The following is a 21,300-nucleotide window of genomic DNA, read 5'->3' on the forward strand; positions in this document are numbered from 1 at the left end:
AAAATTGAGCCTTCCAGGATATAACATAGTGGTTATGCAAAAAGTCCTTCTGTGGTCCAGGATTGTGGTTCAGTGAATTAAGCACTAGACTCTTGAGCATGAGGTCCTGATTTTGATTTCTAGCAGCATATGTACTAGAATGATGCCTAGTTCTTTCTGTCCTCCTAGCTTTCTCATTAATGAAGGGGGGGGGTGTAAATGAGTAAGAAAAGAAAGAAAGAAAATAAAAGTAAATAAATAACTGTAAAACAAATCTGGGTAACTTAAACAAAAGTCATACAGACAGATTATGCAGTTTATAATATATAAAGTAAAATACTGAACACTATCATCATGAAGGCCATCAGGGAAGACTAGTAGAAATATGCTATCTTCCAGGCTGATCAGCTCTGGTAAATTAAAGACAGGTGTTGTAAAGATGGAAGGAAACCCTAAAATAGCAAATCAGTGTCACTGCTAGTAATCTAAAGAGGATAGGAGATAGAATCCTAAGAAAACCACATAAAGAGAGGTACAGAGCGATTGGCCCTCAAGGATTCTGTCCTGTGTGCAAGACAGTGTAGAAGAGTTATGATCGCTGCACGAATTGGAAGCATAAAATCCTAGAATCCACTTCATTTGAAAATATCTGGGTGAGGTCCAGGAGGTGGCGCAGTGAATAAAGCATTGGACTCTGAAGCTTGAGGTCCTGAGTTCAATCCCTGGCAGCACATGTGCCAGAGTGATGTCTGGCTCTTTCTCTCTCCTCCTATCTTTCTCATTAATAAATAAATAAAATCTTAAAAAAAAAAAAAAAACTTAAAAAAAAAAGAAAAGAAAATATCTGGGTTAAGTCAGATACAATCATAAAAAAGCAAAGGGAGACACTTCTCTGTTATACAGAGTTCAAAATGCACAGGAGGACTCTGTTCTTTCCATAATCTGATTTCTCAGAGGCCGGGCTTCATCAGTAGCGGGGTGTCTTGCTGAAGGATTAGGTCAACAGGTCTGTTGAGCAGCACACATCAATCATAGAAAGGAAGGGGGAATGGAGGTGCAGTTGTCCTTGTTCATCAGCTAGAGAATAAAACTGATAACTGCAAGAACGTTTCTATTGTAATAAAAGACCACAACCGTCCGTGGGTGGGCTCGAACCACCAACCTCCTGGTTAATAGCCAAACACGCTGATTGCGCCACAGAGACCCCTGAAGGAGCCCTTCTACAGTCGGTATAGTGAGTCAGACGGAGCATCCGCCCGGCATGGCGTGCGGGCTCCCAGCTGCTGGAAGCAACTGTCTCCGAGTTGAGCGGGAGCGCTCTGCTGAATGGGAGCCCGACTCCCCAGACACCAGGCTCTCAGCACGGCCTCCCAGCTACTGGAGGCGGCTTCCGCACAGACGGCCCAGGCCGCCACCGCCAGCTGCTGGGTTTGAATCCCGTGAGGCCCAAAGGAGGCTGAACTCTCGTGTGGCTGCCCCCCAGGCATGGCCCTTTGGCTCCACCTTCACCCAACTCTTAAGAAGTGGGTACATCTGAAGTCGGAGGTCAAAGTAGAGGAAGTGGGCAGGAGAGACTGGGGGCGCGAAAGAGCAAAAAGGAGAGTCCGCTCGGTATAAAGATCAACCGCAGTGGCTGGAATGAAGTCCTGTGTGAAGAGAAGGATCCAGGCATGCCTTTGTTGCAGGCGGTATGGCGCGCCGTGATCGTATAGTGGTTAGTACTCTGCGTTGTGGCCGCAGCAACCTCGGTTCGAATCCGAGTCACGGCAGCTTGTCGTTATTGTTTGCAATTTGAATTCCTTTTCACTCTTTTAAAATGAGAGACCGAATAGAAACGTATTTTGCACCGATTTGTAGACCACAGGTAACAATCACTACTGCTATCTGCATATACATGTCAAGAAGATCAAATCTTTCCATAGATAAGCGCAGTGCAGTGCTCTCCTACCAAGAGAAAGCAATCCTCCTCTCTCTTCCTGGTGGCCTAGTGGCTAGGATTCCCGGCCCTGATTGTCGGTCAGGGAATTTTTTTTTTTTTACCCCAAATACATTTCACCCCACAAATCTTGCTTAGTTGGGGCCAGGCAATGGAAGACCTGGTTGAGGGCACATGCTTCTCACCTGCAGGGGGGTCGCTTCACAAGCGGTTAAGCAGGTCTGCAGGTGTCTATCTTTCTCTCCCCCTCTGTCTTCCCCTCCTCTCTCCATTTTTCTCTGTCCTATCCAACAACGACGACATCAGTAACAACAATTTTAAAAAGGGCAAAATAGGGAAAATAAATAAACACTAAAAATATTTTAATGGGGTCCGCGAGGTGGTGCAGTGGTAAAGCTTTGGACTCTCAAGCATGAGGTCCTGAGTTTGATCCCTGGCAGCACATGTGCCAGAGTGATGTCTGGTCCTTTCTCTCTCCTCCTATCTATCTCATAAATAAATAAAATCTTTAAAATATATATATTTAATCTAAAATATATGTTATTTTAAAATAAATAAATGAAATAGTTTAAGTTATTCATTACAATGTCTGATTCCTAAGAATGTTTAACAAGGAGATACAGAAAATTTGATGGTTTGTAATGTTTCATCACCATCGTTTAACACTGAAACAAGGCCCCTCTGAATCTCTGAGTCACTCTCCTGCCTCCTGGACTCACTCCTTCCGCACTGCTGGAGAGCACCAGGCAGTAGCTGCACTCCTGCAGGGCCTTTTGTGCATCCTGCTTCACAGAGAGACCCTGGCCAGCTCCCAGGCCTATACCCAGCCTGTGAGGGTGACCCTTTAGCTCTTTGGGTCCCTGGGACCTTCCATAAAAGGTGACCTTAGTAGGAATAATGGCCTTAGGTGGCAATATGCTCACAGATACTGTGGTGTCTGCTCTTTCTCACTCTCTCTCTTTTTCTCACTTTTGCTGTCTCTATCTTAAATTGAAAAAGAGTTTTCCAGGAGCAGTGAAATTATGCAGTGTGAAAACAAAGTGTGTAAACAAATAAATAATAACTAAATTGGGGGGAGGGGCACAGTAGCAAAGCGGGTCAAGTGCACAGCATGCAAAGCTGAAGGACCTGCATAATGATCCCGGTTCGAGCCCCTGCAGAGGGAGCCACAAGCAGGGTCTGCAGATGTCTCTCTGTTCTATCCAACAACAATAATAACAGCAACGGCAACAAAATGGAAAAGATGGCCTCCAGGAGCAGTAATTCATAGTGCAGGCACCGAGTCTCAGCGATAACCCTGGAGGCAAAAATAAATAAATACATAAATAAATAATAGTAAATGGGATCACTTAGGAGGTGGCACAATGAATAAGGCATTGGACTCTTTTTTTTTTTTTTATTTAAGAAAGGATAAATTAACAAAACCATAGGGTAGGAGCGGTACAATTCCACACAATTCCCACCACCCAATCTCCATATCCCACCCCCTCCCCGGCATTGGACTCTTAAGCAAGAGGCCCTGACTTCAATCTTTGCCATGGCATATGTTAGAGAGACTTGAGAGTCTCTTTGCATAACCATAATGCTGCTCGCCCCCCCCCCCCAAATAAGTACTTTTCTTTAAAACGTTTGTATTATCTTTATTTATTTATTGAACAATAAGCAATCAAGAGGGGAGAGAGTCAGGCAGTAGCGCAGCAGGTTAAATGCACGTGGCACAAAGCTCAAGGACCAGTGTAAGGATGGTGAGAGTCTCCTGTCTCCCCACCTCTAGGGGGTTCGCTTCACGGGGGTTCGCTTCACAGACGGTGAAGCAGGTCTGCAGGTGTCTTTCTCTCTCCCTGTCTGTATCCCCTCCTCGCTTTATTGCTCTCTGTCCTATCCAACAACAATGACATTAATAACTACAACGATAAAACAACAAGGACAAGAAAAGGGAATAAATAAATATTTTTTAAAAAATCAAGAGGGGAAGGGAAGATAGAGAGGCACCTGCAACACTGCTTCACCACTTGCAAAGCTTTCCTCCTGCAGGTGGGGGCCAAGGGCTTGAACCCTGATTCTTGAAAATTGTGACATATTCACTCTGCCAGGTACACTGCTACCTCCCGGTCCCTCAAATAGCTACTTTTAAAAATAAATAAAGGGGCCAGGCAGTGGTGCCCCCAGTAGAGCTCTGTGTGGAGCACCCAAGTTCAAACATCTTGGTCCCAACCTGTAGAGGGGCAAGTTTCATGAGTGATGAAACAGTGCTACAGGTGTCTCTTTTTCTTTCTTCCTTGCTATACCCCCTTTGCTCTCAATTTCTCTCTGTCTTTACAAAAATTAATTAAATAGGGACATTTGGTGGTGCACCTAGTTAAACACTCACATTATAGTATGCAGGGACCCAAGTTCAAGCCCCTAGTCCCCACCTGCAGGGGAAAAGCATCGTGAGTGGTAAAGCAGGGCTGCAGGTATCTTTATGTCTCTCTCCCTCTCTATCTCCTCCTCCCCTCTGAATTTCTGTCTGTCTGTCCAATAATACATAAATAAATAAAATATTTAAAATTTTTAATTAAATGAACTTTAAAAAGTAAGTGTCTGAGACTATCATAAAAATGCAGGAAAGAATCATAGATTAGTATTGTTTATGAAAGAAATCAGTTTGAAGTCCACATACTGTGTATTTCCAACGATGTGACACTTTAGAGAAGACCAAGTTACAAAAACATGAAAAAGATGATGAGTGTTTTCAAGGACTGGGGAGGGAATGGACAAGTGTACAGAAAGTTTTCAGAGTATTCAAAGTTCCTGTGTCACACACTAATAATGGACACATGATACTGTTTTGTCAAGTGTCACAAACTGCAAAAGAGATTAAACCTGAACCAATTTGTTCATATTATTATGAATATTAATTTGAAACATTTAACCAGTATTGGCTCATTGTTTGTAATGAATTATCACATAAAAGCAATAAGTTAATTATAAAGAAAACTGTTCAGGAAAGCAATAAATTGGGAACTCTGCTATCTGATTATTATTATTAATAATAAAATAACAGTAATTTCTTTCTTCCTTTCTTTGTTGGCTATAGAGTTAGCATAGTGGTTATGCAAAAGCTTTTATGTCTGTGGCTCCTAGGTCCCAGGTTCAGTTGCTGGTATTACCATAAATCATAGTTGATCAGTGTTCTGGTATAAATAAAATGGTTCTAAAAATGAAAATGATTAATTACTTATCTTCCTTTCTTTTTAATATGTCTTCCAGAAATATATTTTTTAAAATAATAAACACCCACCAATAAAGATGAACTATAACAAAACAGAAATTTTACCATAAGGCTGTTATTTAGCAGACACTCAAGCACAACAGCACAGTCCAACATTAAAGTCACATTTTTTCTTTTTTCTTTCTTTCTTTCTTTTTTTTAAATTTCTTTATTGGAGAGTTAATGTTTTACATTCAACAGTAAATACAATAGTTTGTACATGCATAACATTCCCCAGTTTCCCATATAACAATAAAACCCCCACTAGGTCCTCTGTCATCCTTCTTGGACCTGTATTCTCCCCAACCTTTTTTTTCTTTTGGGCTATGATTAGGATCCTGGAAAACTAGATGAAACGACCATAATAGAAGTATCTGTCTTAGAGGCTTTCCAGTTTGAGACTCAACTTTGAAATAAGGTATGACAAATGTTAATGGAAGAGTAAAGAGGGACTCTATAATCCCTAACATAATCTGAGTCTGATTAATATTGTTATTTTACCAAGATTATTGCTCAGTTTGGGGGTTGAATTGATTGACTGTGGGGAACTGAACGTGGGATTTTGGAGCCTCATATAAGAAAATCTTTATACAGCCATTATGCTATCTCCCTTGCTCTAATTTTCTTTTTAAAAATATTTTCCTCTTTTTAATTTTATATTTTATTATCTTTTTTCTTTTTAAGATTTTTTTTTTTTTTATGAGAAAGATAGGAAGAGAGAGAAAGAACCAGACATCACTCTGGCACATGTGCTGCCAAGGATCAAATTCGGGACCTCATGCTTGAGAATCCAAAGCTTTACCACTGCGCCACCTCCCGGACCACATATTTTATTATCTTTTCTTATTTGATAGAGATGGCCAGAATTCAGGAGAAAAAAAGAGGTAGAGAGGGAGAGAAACAGAAATATACTTGCAACACTGCTTCACCATTCACAAAGCTTTCCCCCAGCAGGGGGCTTGAACCCTGGTCCTTGCACATTGCTATATGTGTGCTCAACTAGGTATGCCACCACTCCACCCCTCTAATTAATTTTCTTTCAGAAAGTTAAATACATAATCCAAAAGATGGTGTAGTGGATAAAAGCACTGGATTCTGAAGTATGAGTCCTGAGCTTGTACCCCAGCACTGCCTACTCTGGAACCTTCTCTTTCTTTCTTTGTTTTTTAAAAATATTTAATTAATTAATTTATTTATTTGCTAGAGACAGAGGGAAATTGAGAGGGGAGTGGGAAGATAGAGAGGGAGAGAGACAGAAAGAAGCCTGCACTACCACTTGTAAAGCTTTCCCCCTGCAGGTGGGGACCAGGGGCTTGAACCTTCATCCTTGTACACTGTAACATGAGTGCTTAACCAGGTTCTTAACCAGGTTCGCCACCACCTGGCATCCCCTTCTCTTTCTTTATCATTAGTACTATTTTACTAAACAGTAAATAATAATAATAACAATAATTTTCCCTGATCAGAAAATTTGACTAGTGGAATGTATGTGGCTTTCCACTTAGGGCTGAATCTTGTTCTGAGTTTTATCAAGGCACTATAGAAGGGTCACAGAGCCCAATTCCCAACTCCTATATTCCCCGGGAATTCTGATCATTACACCTTATTGTCTTACCACTTGCATTCTCACCAATGTGTCTATCCTTCATGATGTATTGATTCCCATACCTCAGTGAGATGAATTTAAGGATGGTTAAAGTAGGAGAAAAGATTAACAACAATAGTAAATTTGATTACAAGTATTCAAATCACTGAACCACAGTGTGGCTGAAAACATTTGCAGCCAACAAACTATGGGCATCACTTGAAGGTTGTCTGAGGTCAGGGGTAGATCACATAATGGTTATGTAAACAGACTCTCATGCTTGAGGCTCTGAAGTCCCAGGTTTAATCCTGTGCACCACCACAAGCCAGAGATGAGCAGTTGTCAGAGGGTGGGCTATAGCACAGCCGGTTAAGTGCACATGGCTCAAAGCACAAGGATCAGCAGAAGGATCCTAGTTTGAGCCCCCAGCTCCCCACCTGCAGGGAGGTCACTTAACAAGCAGTGAAGCAGGTCTACAGGTGTTTATCTTTCTCTCTCCCTCTCTGTCTTCCCCTCCTCTATTTCTCTCCTCTCTTCATTTCTCTCTGTCCTATCCAACAACAACAACAATAACAACAACAACAAGGGTAACAAAAGGGAAAAATAGCCTCCAGGAGCAGTGGATTTGAAGTGCAGGCACCAAGCCCCCAGAGGCAAAAAAAAAAAGTTGCGTGATTTCACTGATTGTATTTCCTTCATGTCTGTTTTGATTTTATTATTCTATTCCTATTTCCAATATGATTCTTATTTACTTGTTCCCTGGATTTGAATTTGAATGTCACTTACCCAACCAAGCAACTAGACACATTCCTCAAACCCGCTAAAGGTTACAGGGGCTCAAACCTGGATCCTTTAACACTATAATATGTGGGCTCAACTAGGTGTGACACCACCCGCCCCTATATCTTTATTTTACAGATTTTGTTTGGGGGGCAAGCGGTAGCGGTAGCAGAGTGGGCTAAGCGCACATGGTGCTAAATGAAAGGACCAGTTTAGGATCCCAGTTTGAGCCCCTGGGTCCCCACCTACAGGGGGGGGTCACCTCACAAATGGTGAAGCAGGTCTGCAAGTGTCTATCTTTGTCTCCCTTCTATAGATTTCTCTCTGTCCTATCCAACAACAACGATAACCAACAATGGCAACAAAAGGGGGAAAAATAGCCTCCAGGAGCAATAGATTTGTAGTGCAGGCACCGAGCCCCAGCAATAACCCTGGAGGCAAAAAAAAAAAAAAGATTTTATTTATTAATGAGAGAGAGAGAAATAAAATTAGATATCACACACAGTCACACACACACACAACCACCACCACCACCACCACCACCACCAACAACAACAACCTAGATTTCTCTCTGGCACGAGAACCTCATACTTGAGAGACCAGCAATTTACTCACTATTCCACTTTCTGTGCTACATTATTTTCCAAGAGAAAGAAGTCAGAACATCACTCTGAAACTCTACACCAGAGATCAAACTCAGGACCTCTCTCCAGCACATCACTTTTTTCAGGGATGTTAAACCGATTTTCAACAAATCTCCCCTTCCCTTAGACAACTTAGACGATATTTTTGAGGCGGTAGGAGACAAAGAATTTCAGCGAGGCATTGGTGGTTCAGTGGTAGAATTCTCGCCTCCCACGCGGGAGACCCGGGTTCAATTCCCGGCCAATGCATCGTGCAGTACCGGTTCCATTTTCTTCCAGGGCACCGATTTTTTTACCCCCTTCCTGTGGCACTAACAAATTATTTAATTTCTTAGGTTTTGACACTAGTAGTCCTACAGCGACAATTTAACAACAAAGATAATTTCTGACCGGGAAATGAGTAGTCCCTCCTTCTAAACTGTATCTAAACTGCAGTCTCCACTCTATGGAGTAAACTTTTTGCGGCCGGCGACGCAGTGACCACCTCCTGCTTGGCGGGCGAGCTCCCTCCTTTCACCCGCCAAAGACTCCGCTGAGCCTGCGAGTGTGAATATTTGCACCTAAGGCCACTGTCCCACGGCTACCCGCAGCCTTTGTGTGGAGGACCCCAGGGACCCGAAGCGCCGCGAGGTCAGCATCACAAGCTGGGCGTTGGGCTGGGAGCTGGGCCGGGTCTCGCTGTGGAGCCCGACGCAGGGGAGGCGGGCCCTGCAGGAGCGCCCGAGCTGCTGGGGAGGCGAGTGGCGAGCAGCCCGCGGCGAAGCGGCCCAGGGGCTCCGAGGGGCCTCTCGCAGAGCCGACACAGGCCCCCGGGTCGCTCCGCGCCACGTCTACTACCCGACGTGCCAACTTCCTCAGCCACTTCGGCCTCGAGAAGTGGCTTCGCAGAGCGTTCCTCGGGGACCCAGCGGAGTTCCAGAAACGGGTCGGTGTCTCTGTCCCTGTCCTGTCCCTGTGTAGCAGCAGGCGGCAGCCTGTACATGACACCTTTAATAAGGGAAAGCCGCCGACTGCTGCAGGAGGGAGCTGCTGAGAGTTGTTTTAGGTCTCTTGTTCGGTCCTCTGAAGTTTTTCTGATTTCAGGGGCCTGAGGCTGTGGTTGTTAGAGAGACTAGGGGTGAACAAATGTCACGTACAAATCTGTGGAGATCTGTGGCTCCCAAGAAGCTCAGTGATACTCTGGACTTTTCTCTTTGTCTTTAAAATGTAAAATGGGGTTAAGCACAGGTGGCGCAAAGCTCAAGGACCGGTGTAAGAATGGGGTTCGAGCCCCCGGCTCCCCACCTGCAGGGGAGTCGCTTCACAGGCGGTGAAGGAGGTCTGCAGTGGTCTGAATTTCTCTCCCCCTCTCTGTCTTCCCTTCTCTCTCCACTTCTCTCTGTCTTATCAAACAACAACGACATCAGTAATAACTACAACAATGACATCAGTAATAACTACAACAATAAAACAACACGAGCAACAAATGGAAATAAATAAATATTAAAGAAATCTAAAAAAAAAAGGCACTATCCATGGAATTTTTTTTTTCCTCCAGGGTTATTGCCTGCACCATGAATCCACTGCTCCTGGAGGCCATTTTTTCTCCCTTTTTGTTGCCCTTGTTGTAGCATAGTTGTGGTTACTATTATTGCCATTGTTGATGTTGTTCGTTGTTGGCTAGGACAGAGAGAAATGGAGAGAGGAGGGGAAGACAGAGAGGGGGAGAGAAAGACAGACACCTGCAGACCTGCTTCACAGCCTGTGAAGTGACTCCCCTGCAGGTGGGGCGCCAGGGGCTCGAACCAGGATCCTTGTACTGGTCCTTGTGCTTTGCACCACGTGCGCTTAACCCGCTGCGCTACCGCCCGACCCCCGGAATATTTTTTTTTTTAATGTAAAATGGATTAATTTTCTTACACTGTGATTGTACATTTTCATTGTTAAATGACGGCGAAACTACAAAGGGACTACTGACTTTGCTATCAAACTATACTCCTTTGTTAAACAGGGTTGGGAGCCTGAAGTTGTAGTGAATACTTTCTAAGTTGTAATACATACAGGAGTAAACGTGAGCAAAACTTATATGGGCCTGAGAAGTTTGCTGACTTGTGTGGTTGGTGTATTTACTCTCCTCATTCTAGAGTAATTGAATAATTTCTGGAACCATCCATTCCACCCCTGTTCCATGGCTGCCAGTTCTTAGCAACATCACCCCACCAGATATTCGTCGGGATGCGGCATCATCTAAGTTCATTTCCCACGTCTACGCTCGACCGGACCTGCCAATATACGCGGATATCTTCGTCCACCCTGTCCAACGCTTGACGTCTTGTCACCCAATCTGGTCCCCTACGCCTACACTGAACTTCTCTGTTCCAGACTCTTGGAAACAAGTTGGCAGTCAGCTGAGGTAAAGAACAAACACCTCATCACAGACCCCTGCAAGCGTCAACCCGCCTTTGACCTAGCACGTTATGATTGGGCCCTCCTCAGTCGCTATCGAAAAGGCCATGGCTGGTGCGCCGCTATGTTCCATCGCTGGGGAGCCAGAGATGACCCGAACTGCCCCTGCGGCTCCAGACAGACCATGACCCACATAGTCAACGACTGCCACCTCTCCAGATTCAAAGGAGGTCTCGTAACTTTACATCAGGCTCAACCTGACGCTGTTGACAGCTACGGAAGAAGGGCAAACGCTAGAAGATGAGTAATTGAAAATAATTTATGAGGAAGCTAGGTAGGTAAAAGGCTTCCCTGACCGGGAATCGAACCCGGGCCGCGGCGGTGAAAGCGCCGAATCCTAGCCACTAGACCACCAGGGAGACTATGTAAAGCACTCTTTCTCTATGCCTGGCAATGGTGGCAGTCCCCTGTAGTTTCCAAATCTGTGCAAAAGGCCATTCTGTTCCGCCCCCACTTGCTTTAAGGAACAGCCTGTGGCCACTCACTAGTCTCCTCCAGGCCGCCGGCTCCGAGGGCCGCCCGGGAGAGGCGCCTTTGGGCGGCGGCGGCGACGGCGAAGAGAGGTACAGACTAAGACCCGGGACCCCAACTTCATAAAGGACTCGGGGCTGAGGAACCCACACCGCGTGGCAGGAGCCCCCTCTCCACCTAGACTCCCGGCCCGGAGCTGGACCCGGATCCTGCAGTCTCCCATCGCGACTGACGCCAGCGCCCCCTTCAGGACGCCCAGGCCCAAATCTTGGGTTCCTCGGAGGAGGCGGGGTGTCCCTCCTTCCCCACCTGCCCACCTGCCAACCTGCCATGCCAGCAAGCCACTCCTCACGTCTGGCAGCTCAGGTGTGTGGACGTGGCTCGGCGCCAGGGTTTTCACCCTCTGCAGGGTGGTGGCTTTGGGTCGGGTCATTTATTCTCCTACTCTCCATGGGGAGGGCTTCTCCTTGGTGGGCAGGACGTCTAACCACCATCTGGCAGCAATGGCTTAGGACTTTATGTGACGTCACTTGCTTGGGTGGAGAAGTGGCCACCAGGCCCAAATCAACCCCCTATTGAAAACTCTTGGAGTGCACAGCTCTCGGGTTTTGGTCACTGAACTGTGGTAGCAGGATCTCACCACAGCTCCCTTAGATCCACTCAGCTCTCTCTTTCTCTTTGATGACTGTGGCTCAACTAGACCTTAGGGTCTGGGACCATGTATAGGAGCTCCTGAGATTACCGAGAGTTGAGCCTTTCATTAGTTTGGTTTTATAACAACAACAACAACAACAAAAATAACAATAAAACAAACTTCAAGTGGGGTAGGTAGCATAATGCTTATGCAGAGAGACACTCTTGCCTGAGGTTCCAAGGTCCCAGATTCAATCCCCTGACACCACCATAAACCAGAGCTGTGCAGTGCTCTAGTGAAAATCAAAATAATAATAGTAATTTTAAAATTTAAATAAAATAAAATAAATAAATAAATAAAAAGTTTCTTTTGAGTGTGACTATAAGAACCAGCCAGGTGGAAGGCAGTGTTCTCTTGGCACGGCTCCTTCTTCTGCAAGTTCATTTCATCTGGAGAGAGTCTTCAAAGGGCATTTTATTTGGCCTCCTGTTAAATCTTGATGAGCAGGTATGCATTGCCTTCCACAGAAAGAATAAAGCTTAATTGTGATGTGAGCGAAGCATCCATATCCACTCCTTCCCTCTTCAATGCAGCCTTCAGGGCCCTCTGTGGTCCCACCCACCCAAAGTTACTTCCCAGATGAGCCAGAGCTCCAGAGAAGCCCTTTGCCTCTGGCCTAGGAGAAAGCAGCTGCATAGCTTCCCTTCCCCAAGACTTCTGATGAGAGTAAAAGAGAGTGGTGGTGATCGTTCTCTTATAGGATAGGTTGAGATTTCAAAGAAAAGAGAAGAACATGGTAATAAGATGTCAGTATCTCTGATATCCTGAAATCCAACCTGCTCTGGAACCAGCTTGGAAAAAGAAGTTTGTTTTTGTTTTTCTTTTAAAGTCTGCATCATACACACACACACACACACACACACACACACACACACACACACATATAATTGTTTATTCCCTTTTGTTGCCCTTGTTGTTTGATTGTTGTAGTTATTCTTATTGTCATTGTTGTTGGATAGGACAGAGAGAAATGGAGAGAGGAGGGGAAGACAGAGAAGGGGAGAGAAAGACAGATACCTGCAGACCTGCTTCAGCACCTGTGAAGGGACACTCCTGCAGGTGGGGAGCCGGCGGCTTGAACTGGGATCCTTATGGTGGTCCTTGTGCTTTGCACCATGTGCACTTAACCAGCTGGGTAAAGGAACATTTATGTACCACTTCATTTCTCATCAGGAAACAGGGATTTAAGCCATCACTGTGACACTATTATTTACCTAGTACAAGCACATTTTCAAAGACACAGAACATAGAATGGAAACCACAATGCAGGATAACTGTCCTTGCTGCAGAGAAATTATTCTAGGAAACTGCTTGCCTGTTTAAGTGAAAAAGGGGATGCATTGGATCGACCTTCTCGTGGTGCATCCCCTGAGTACCCATTCATTGGGGAAACTGAGGATCCTTCCTAGCCGACTGAATCCACATGGATCCCAGTCACTTTCAAAGCCAGCAACAAGCAGCTCCTGACAGCTTTCAACCTGAAGCTGTTGACTGGCTATGGAAGAAGGGCAAATGCTAGAAGAAGAAGTGAAAAACAGACCCATAGATCAGAGCACTGGTCAGCTCTGGCTTATGGTGATACTGGGGATTAAATCTGAGACTTCAGAGCCTCAGGCATAAGACTCTTTCACATAACCATTATGCTATCTCCCCATACCCCAGAATTTCTGTCAAAGTTAAGATGGCACTTGCCCCCTGCCTAGGCATCTCTAGCATTTGATGTACAATGAAGCAGAAACAATGAAACAGAACAAAACAGTTGGTGCAGGAGTGTTCAAAAGTGTTTATTCACACAGTCCATAGCTAGCTGAGATGCTTCCCATGTTGTACTGACACCCATGAGCAGCATGACCAATGGCTTATCATTGCAGCATCGTGGATGGATCTCAGAAGCATGATATACACTGAAAAAACAGAGTCCACAGGCTGGGAGGTAACACAATAGATAAATGCATTGGGGGAGTCGGGCTGTAGCACAGCGGGTTAAGCGCAGGTGGCGCTAAGCTCAAGGACCGGCATCAGGATCCCGGTTCGAGCCCCCGGCTCCCCACCTGCAGGCAGGTCCCTTCACAGGCGGTGAAGCAGGTCTGTAGGTGTCTGTCTTTCTCTCCCCCTCTCTGTCTTCCCCTCCTCTCTCCATTTCTCTCTGTCCTATCCAACAACAACGACATCAATAATAACTACAACAATAAAACAACAAGGGCAACAAAAGGGAATAAATAAATAAAATAAATTAAAAAAAAAATGCATTGGACACAAACGTATTAGGTTCAGAGCTTGTTCCCCAACATTGCAAATAGTACAGTGGTGCTCTGGTTCTCTCTCTCATAAATAAACAAATCTGGATAATAATAATAGAAAAAAAATGTCTGAGCTGGGGAGATAGCATAATGGTTATGCAAAGTCCCAGGTTCAATGCACCATGAATCATCATACACCAGAGCTGAGCACTGCTTTGGTCTCTTTCTGTAACTCTCTCACTAAAATAAAAGAAATTAAATATATTCTTTAACAGAAAATTCAGATGCTCCTGACAGATGTGGACCATTGTGCTTTTCACTCTGTTGTGACCTCTCTCCATCCTTTTCCCTTTTCTCATCTTCTGGCATCTGCACCCTCATTGAGTGACTTCAAAAAAGAGGTTAAATTCCATAGCCTGAAGCCCAAGGACCAGTATAAGGATCCCAGTTTGAGCCCCCAGCTTCCCACCTGCAGGGGCTCTCTTCACAAGTGGTGAAGCAGGTCTGCAGGTGTCTGTTTTTCTCTCCCCTTTTACGTTTTTCCCTCCTCTCTCAATTTCTCTCTGTCCTCTCCAACAACAACATCAATGGCAACAATAGCAATAAAAACAACAACAAGAGCAACAAAATGGGAAAGAATGGCTTCCAGCAACAGTGGATTTGTAGTGTTGGCACTGAGTCCCAGTGATTACCCTGGAGGCAAAAAACAAAAGTCAAACTCTTCTGCCCAGACAGTTGTCACAATAGTTGTGTCCTAATAAGGGGGAGGAGGACACTGTCTGGAAAGGGGCTCTAAGAACCTTGCTGGGCTTGTGACAGTTTTCTGTTACAAGGTCTCATGTGTATGACATTTGTGAAAAGGCAAGCCACTGAGCTTTAAAGATGTGTGTGTGTGTGTGTGTGTGTGTGTGTGTGTGTGTGTGTGATTTAGCAATTGTATACTTTTTTCTTTTTTATGCCCCACCCCACAAATACATACTTTCAAAAATTTGCACACATATTTTTGTTTGAAAAAAAAAATGTGCATTTGGGAGTCGGGCAGTAGTGCAGCAGGTTAAGCTCACATGGAATAAAGTGCAAGGACCGGAGTAAGGATCCCAGGTTGAGCCCAAGGGTCCCCACCTGCAGGAGAGTCGCTTCACAAGCAGTGAAGCAGATCTCAGGTGTCTATCTTTCTCTCCCCCTCTCTGCCTTCCCCTCCTCTCTCCATTTCCCTCTGTCCTATCCCACAACGACGACAACAATAATAACTACAACAATAAAACAACAAGGACAACAAAAGGGAATGAATAAATAGATGTATTTTTTAAACTGTGTGTTTTCTCCTCTGTAAAGTATGCTTCAGTAGCATCCTGTTAGCATAAAAAACTGGGGTACAAGCTGAGGTCAGCCCATTTGATCTGTGTTGAGAGCGTGCTTTGAATTTCTTCGTAAGGTTTTGAACTTAATCGTAAGATTCTAAAAAAAGCTGGTTGTCTTCGTGTATCTATGCCCCTAACGCTCTGATGATACTTGAAACATTGTAGCAGAAAAAAAAGGACACACATAGACATTGTGCTAACTAGTAGCTGTGACTTTGGGGGTGTATTTTCTGGTTTACCTGAGGGCTGCTGCGTTTTCTTCCTCAGCAGGACTGAGGATGGTATCTCTAACCCTCAAGATAGGGTAGTGTAAAAGAACAGGCAACTCATAAATGCCGTGACTCGGATTCGAACCGAGGTTGCTGCGGCCACAACGCAGAGTACTAACCACTATACGATCACGGCAAGCCATGCTGCCTGTGAGCACAGACGTCATGGTTCTTTCCTTCTGACGTGACTTCTTTCCAGCCGCCGCCCAGCTTTGTCCCTGGAGTGTGCGGACGGACTTTTATATTATGTTTTTCACTCTTTCGCGTTCTCGACCCTACCGACACCCTTCCTCCACTCTCAGCCCCGACTACAGATTACAGACTACCCACTGCTCATCGAGTGCCGGGTATCTGGCCCGGCGTCTGCGCTGGTCTACCGAGAGGACTAGCGCTCGTGGGCCCCGTCTCCCCGGTTTTTCTCCGGCCGCTCGGTCTTGTCCTTCTCCCCAGGCGGACCGCGCTCTTTCCCGCTCCCCTCGGCCGAGCGCGCCGCTTGGACCCCCAAGCATTTGCTTCGCGTGGTTGGGCACCAGCTCGCGGTACTGGGACCAAGTGCTCCGCCCGGCGTTGAGTAAATGCTCACTCTCAAGACTGACTGCAACGTACATGTCCGTGAGTCTCTGTGGCGCAATCGGTTAGCGCGTTCGGCTGTTAACCGAAAGGTTGGTGGTTCGAGCCCACCCAGGGACGTCAGTGGCTTTTAGTTCTTCAGGATAAATTCTGCAGCGTGAAACAAAAAATTGTTAAGAGCTAAGAATCATCATGTGATCGTTCAAATGTCTTTTCTCCACCCTCCCCTTTGCTGTGCTGTGTTCTGAATTGTTTGTACAATTCTTTAAAGAAAGATTACTGCCTAAGAACACTTTTTTTTAAAAAAAAGTTTTATTTATTTATTTATTTATGAGAAACATAGAAGGAGAGAAAGAGCCAGACATCATTCTGGTACATGTGCTGCCCGGGATTGAACTGAGGACCTATGCTTGAGAGTCTGATGCTTTGTTCACTGTACCACCTCTCGGACCAACGTACTTTTCTTTTTTACTTTGGCCTATTTAGATGTTTCAAATTAAGTGTGCTCTATGGTTGTATACTTACAACTTGGGCTAATCAATTACAACTTGAGGTAATCAATTCTGCATACCTTTTTATACACAGGAGAGAGTCCGGGAAGGTCACTTAAATTACTTAATCTTCCTGTGTGTACTCTCTTCCTCTGTTTGCTTTGGAGACTTTCCCACCCAAAGGATTTGGATGATTTCATTCTAATGTGACTAGGTATGCTTTTCTCCTGCTCTTGTACTGGTGTATATTGGTTCTTTGTATTTAGTGGGTTTAGAGTTTTCCTTATAAGTGGAATACTTTTTATAGCTGGGCCTCCCCACCCCCTTCAGTTTGTTCAGGTAGGAGCGCAATGACAAACAGCTGCCACCAGGTGGTGTCTGCCACCTGTTGCCTTGTGGGTGACCCTGGAGGCTGCTCTTCTTTCTCACTGAAGTGTTCCCTTTATACCTGACCACTTGCAGGCCTCAGTCTTAGGCTCTAGACAGGTACATAGGTGCTTTTGGACAGTCCCAGGTACTGTGGCTGGTGTCCCCACTGGCTAGGTCATCATGCTGTGTTGGTATGCTTAAAAAACCCCTTCTGTTTCATTAGTTTAATCCCCCCTGCTTAACACCGTATTCTATTTACATAACCTCTGTTAACAAGCACCACCTTCCCTCCAGGGCATTGGTGGTTTAGTGGTAGAATTCTCACCTTCTCCACCCCCTCTCCTTGTCATACCCTGATTTTCACCAGTCACTTTTCTCTCCACCCTCTCTGCGTCGCATCCTGTTCCCACCCTACTGGGCTAGTATATTTATAAGGACAAGATTGTAGTTTTTAGTTTAGCTTAGCTTGGCTTAGATTGTGCTGCGTCCTGCATGAATAAAGAGATACTGTGTACAACCCAGCCATGAGTCCCGGGTCGTCTGTTACCCGCCTGTGAAGCCAGCCCGTTGAAAACAACACTGCTGAATAAGGAGTGTGTGACTAAGGCCTTGGGCAGGGCCAAGTTCAATCTGTTGCCTCCCAGAATCTGAACACCTCCAATTAGTAGGCCCTCAAGTTGAATGTGTATGAATTTGAGGATGTGGTGGCTAAAAAGAACCTCATTGCATGTGGCAGTATGAGTGAAATACATCCATAGTGGAGTCGCTAGAGGAAGGACAGGCCCTGTGCTCAGGAGTGTCAAGATCCATGCAGGGCAGAGAGAGGCAGACAGGAGCCAAGGGCTCAACTGTGCTCTGTTATCCAAGGTGAGTGCTTCTAGAGCTCAGGCTGCCCCAGGACTCCCACCACACACAAAGCCATGGGAAGTGTGGATGGTGGCCTGCACTGGGAAGATGACAATCCTAGTATTCCTACAAGCACAGGAGGAGTTTTATCTGCACTGTCAGGTGGATAAAACAGGGTTGGGGACATGAAGGGAGGGGGCGAGGCAAAGATCAGGTGCCACTGTGACCTGAGCAAAGGAGGCTGGAAGTTGCCTTCCTATGATTGGTCGATTGATACACATGGAGACAGTGTGCAACTTGGTGGAGCTGAGCAGTGCTCCTGCAAAAAGAAAAGAAAAAAAAAAAAAGTGGTGTGGGAAAACGCTAAGTAATTTAAAGGTTGTATGGTCTCCTAGGTGTTAATTATGCGGTGTGGCTACGGAGGGCAGATGACAGGGAATTCTAAAACGGATTCCCTGACCGGGAATCGAACCCGGGCCGCGGCGGTGAGAGCGCCGAATCCTAACCACTAGACCACCAGGGAGAGCGCACGTAAAAACTTCTCCCGTCCCTGACAAGCTTCAAGAGTGACCCTACGTAGAACCCGGAGCAGGAGGGAGCCGAGCGACCCGGCCCAGCGCTTCCTGCCGGCTCCCCGCTGCGGGGCACCCCATCGTCACCTCCATCCCAGGGCAGCGCGGTGGTCCCCGCCCGAACACGGGGAGTGGCCCGGGGCCCTCTGGCACCTCCCGCTCTGGCGGCCGAGAAGGACGCGCCGTGTCTGCAACCCGAGCTCCGCAGCAGTCGCGTCCGCTGGGCGCGCAGAGGGCGAGGGACCCGGTTAGCTGCGCGGGTGTGAACGCGCTGGGGTGCGGGGACAGAGGCCCGGGGACCTCCAAGGGGAGCAGCGCACCCGCGCCCGGCACTGGTTCGCGCCCCAGCTGAGAGCAGCGGGGTTTTCCCTTGTCCCTGGAGGCCGAGTGCCGGCGCCCAGTGCGGGTTACCGGGAAGCGCGGCGTGGAGGGAGAAGGCCTCGGTGGGGCAGGAGAGGCTGCAGCTTTGCGGCGGGAACAGAGTGCGGGGAACTTGTTCCTCCCGGAACTGGCGGTGGGGCTCAGGGTGAGCGGCGCCCCCGCCGGGTGAATCGGGGTCCCAGCGTCTGTGGTGACACCACAGGCCGCTGGAGGAGCTCCGCTCCCCCCATCTGCCCCCAGCCGAGGTCCCATGGGCGAGGTTTCGTTTTGTCCTGAGTGAGGTCATTTCCCACGGGGGCAAAAGTGTAACTTGTTTCCGCCCGGTTTCGAACCGGGGACCTTTCGCGTGTGAGGCGAACGTGATAACCACTACACTACGGAAACCCTGCTGGTAGGTGACATAACAGTGACCCCTGGAGGATTTACTCAAGCGGTCCTTGAATCTTACCACTATTGTTTTTGCTCACCAACATTTATCTTATACTCTTTCCTTTTTTCTTTTTCTCTTTCTCCATCTCTCTCTCTCTCTCTCTCTCTCTCTCTCTTCTCCCCCACCCCCGTCAACTAATGAACAGCCCCCCCATATGACACAGAAATCCTACCTTAGGTTTGCCCAACCCCATCCCACACCCCCATAGTAGGACTCTTGACACTCTTTGTCTTGGGTATCCTCCGTCCATCCAGTGCTCCTCCTTGGAAACTAAGCGGCCCTTGCTTGGGAAAGCGGTGTAGGCGGTGTAGACATTGAATTATCGCACGGCCCCCCTTTTGGGTCCATCCCTGCGCCGCACTGAATCCGGTCCAGATATCCTCTCCCTCTCCCTCCCTTTCTCCCCACCTCCTTTCTTTCAGATTTATTTTGTCTCTTACAACTGAGAGAGGAGAGAACGTTACATGAGATAGAGGAAGAGAAACCAGAGCACCACACGCCCCACGCCGTGCGCGGATTAAATTAGGCACCCCCGTGTCGCAGCGCCCACGTTCGTGCCCGCTGGCGAGCAGCAAAGGGGGTGGGGGGGGGCGGGGAGGAAGCCGACCAACACCGGAGTGGGGGAGACCTTCCTGGAGGTCTTGTGTTATCTGGCCAGACAGGCCTCGGGCTTCTCTTCTATATATTTGGGCTTCCTGTTACAGGTGTTTAGTTAGTTAACTCTTTCTTTGCCTTAACACATACTTTTAAATTTTATTTATTTATTTTAAAATATTTATTTATTTATACCCTTTTGTTGCCCTTGTTGTTTTATTGTTGTAGTTATTATCGTTGTTGTAGTTGTTGGACAGGACAGAGAGCAATGGTGAGAGGAGGGAAAGACGGAGAAGGGAAGAGAAAGACAGACACACCTGTAGACCTGCTTCACCGCCTGTGAAGAGACACCCCTGCAGGTGGGGAGCCGGGAGCTAGAACCCGGATCCTTATGCCAGGCTTTGCACCACCTGCGCTTAACCCGGTGTGCTACCTACCGCCCGATTCCCTAAAATCTGTTTATTTATGTATTCATTTTATTTTTTAAGAGATTTTATTTACTTATCCATGAGAAAGAGAGTGACATCACACTGGTACATGTGGAGCCAGGGACTGAACTCAGGGCCTCATGCTTGAGCTTGAGAGTTCACTGCTATATCCACTGTGCCACATCCCGGAACACTTAAAATATACTTATTTATGAAAGAGAGAGAGAGAGAGAGAGCAAGAACCAGAGCATCATTCTGGCACATGTGATGCTGAGGACCACACCTTGGATCTCATGCCCAAGAGTCCAACACAACAGTCATTGTGTCACCTCCTGGGCCACTGCATTTATTTTATTTTACCAAATGCACTGCCCTGCTCTGGTTTATGGTGGTGCTGGAGATTGAATGTGGGACCTTGGAGCCTCAGGCTTGAAAGTGTTTTTTTCATAATCATTATGCGGTCTCCCCAGTCCTCACCTATATTTAAATATAATGTAATATACAAACAATATACATACCATGTGAATAATAACATATGTATGTAGGTTTTCAAACTAAGAATTGTCTTTTTAAAGAATTTTTAAATTTTCACTTTTATTTATTTATTTATTTTTAAAGATTTTTATTTATTTATTAATGAGAAAGATAGGAGGAGAGAGAAAGAACCAGACATCAGTCTGGCACATGTGCTGCCGGGGATCGAACTCAGGACCTCATGCTTGAGAGTCCAAAGCCTTATTGCAGTGCCACCTGCCGGGCCACACTTTAATTTATTTTATTACTTTTAATTATTTATTTATTTGTTTATTTTCCCATTTGTTGCCCTTGTTGCTTGCTTTATTGTTGTGGTTATTTTTGTTGTTGTTAGATAGGACAGAGAGAGATGGAGAGAGGAGGGGAAGACAGAGAGGGGGAGAGAAAGACACCTGCAGACCTGCTTCACTGCTTATGAAGCCACTTCC

At 46.2% G+C, this 21,300-nt stretch overlaps 7 non-coding genes across 7 annotated transcripts; 3 read left to right on the plus strand and 4 right to left on the minus strand.

Moving 5' to 3' along the window:
- The first annotated feature begins 1,676 nt into the window (after positions 1-1,676).
- TRNAH-GUG (transfer RNA histidin (anticodon GUG)) lies at positions 1,677-1,748 on the plus strand. The gene has a single exon. It is a non-coding gene; the product is annotated as a tRNA-His (tRNA).
- Positions 1,749-8,355: 6,607 nt separating this feature from the next.
- On the plus strand, positions 8,356-8,426 carry TRNAG-CCC (transfer RNA glycine (anticodon CCC)). Its single transcript has one exon. It is a non-coding gene; the product is annotated as a tRNA-Gly (tRNA).
- A 2,483-nt stretch (positions 8,427-10,909) lies between these two features.
- TRNAE-UUC (transfer RNA glutamic acid (anticodon UUC)) lies at positions 10,910-10,981 on the minus strand. Its single transcript has one exon. It is a non-coding gene; the product is annotated as a tRNA-Glu (tRNA).
- A 4,740-nt stretch (positions 10,982-15,721) lies between these two features.
- Positions 15,722-15,793, minus strand: TRNAH-GUG (transfer RNA histidin (anticodon GUG)). Its single transcript has one exon. It is a non-coding gene; the product is annotated as a tRNA-His (tRNA).
- A 480-nt stretch (positions 15,794-16,273) lies between these two features.
- Positions 16,274-16,347, plus strand: TRNAN-GUU (transfer RNA asparagine (anticodon GUU)). The gene has a single exon. It is a non-coding gene; the product is annotated as a tRNA-Asn (tRNA).
- A 2,037-nt stretch (positions 16,348-18,384) lies between these two features.
- On the minus strand, positions 18,385-18,456 carry TRNAE-CUC (transfer RNA glutamic acid (anticodon CUC)). Its single transcript has one exon. It is a non-coding gene; the product is annotated as a tRNA-Glu (tRNA).
- Positions 18,457-19,197: 741 nt separating this feature from the next.
- TRNAV-CAC (transfer RNA valine (anticodon CAC)) lies at positions 19,198-19,270 on the minus strand. The gene has a single exon. It is a non-coding gene; the product is annotated as a tRNA-Val (tRNA).
- Between the last annotated feature and the right edge of the window lie 2,030 nt (positions 19,271-21,300).

Source organism: Erinaceus europaeus, chromosome 11 (genome assembly GCF_950295315.1).
Source record: "Erinaceus europaeus chromosome 11, mEriEur2.1, whole genome shotgun sequence".
Taxonomy (NCBI): domain Eukaryota; kingdom Metazoa; phylum Chordata; class Mammalia; order Eulipotyphla; family Erinaceidae; genus Erinaceus; species Erinaceus europaeus.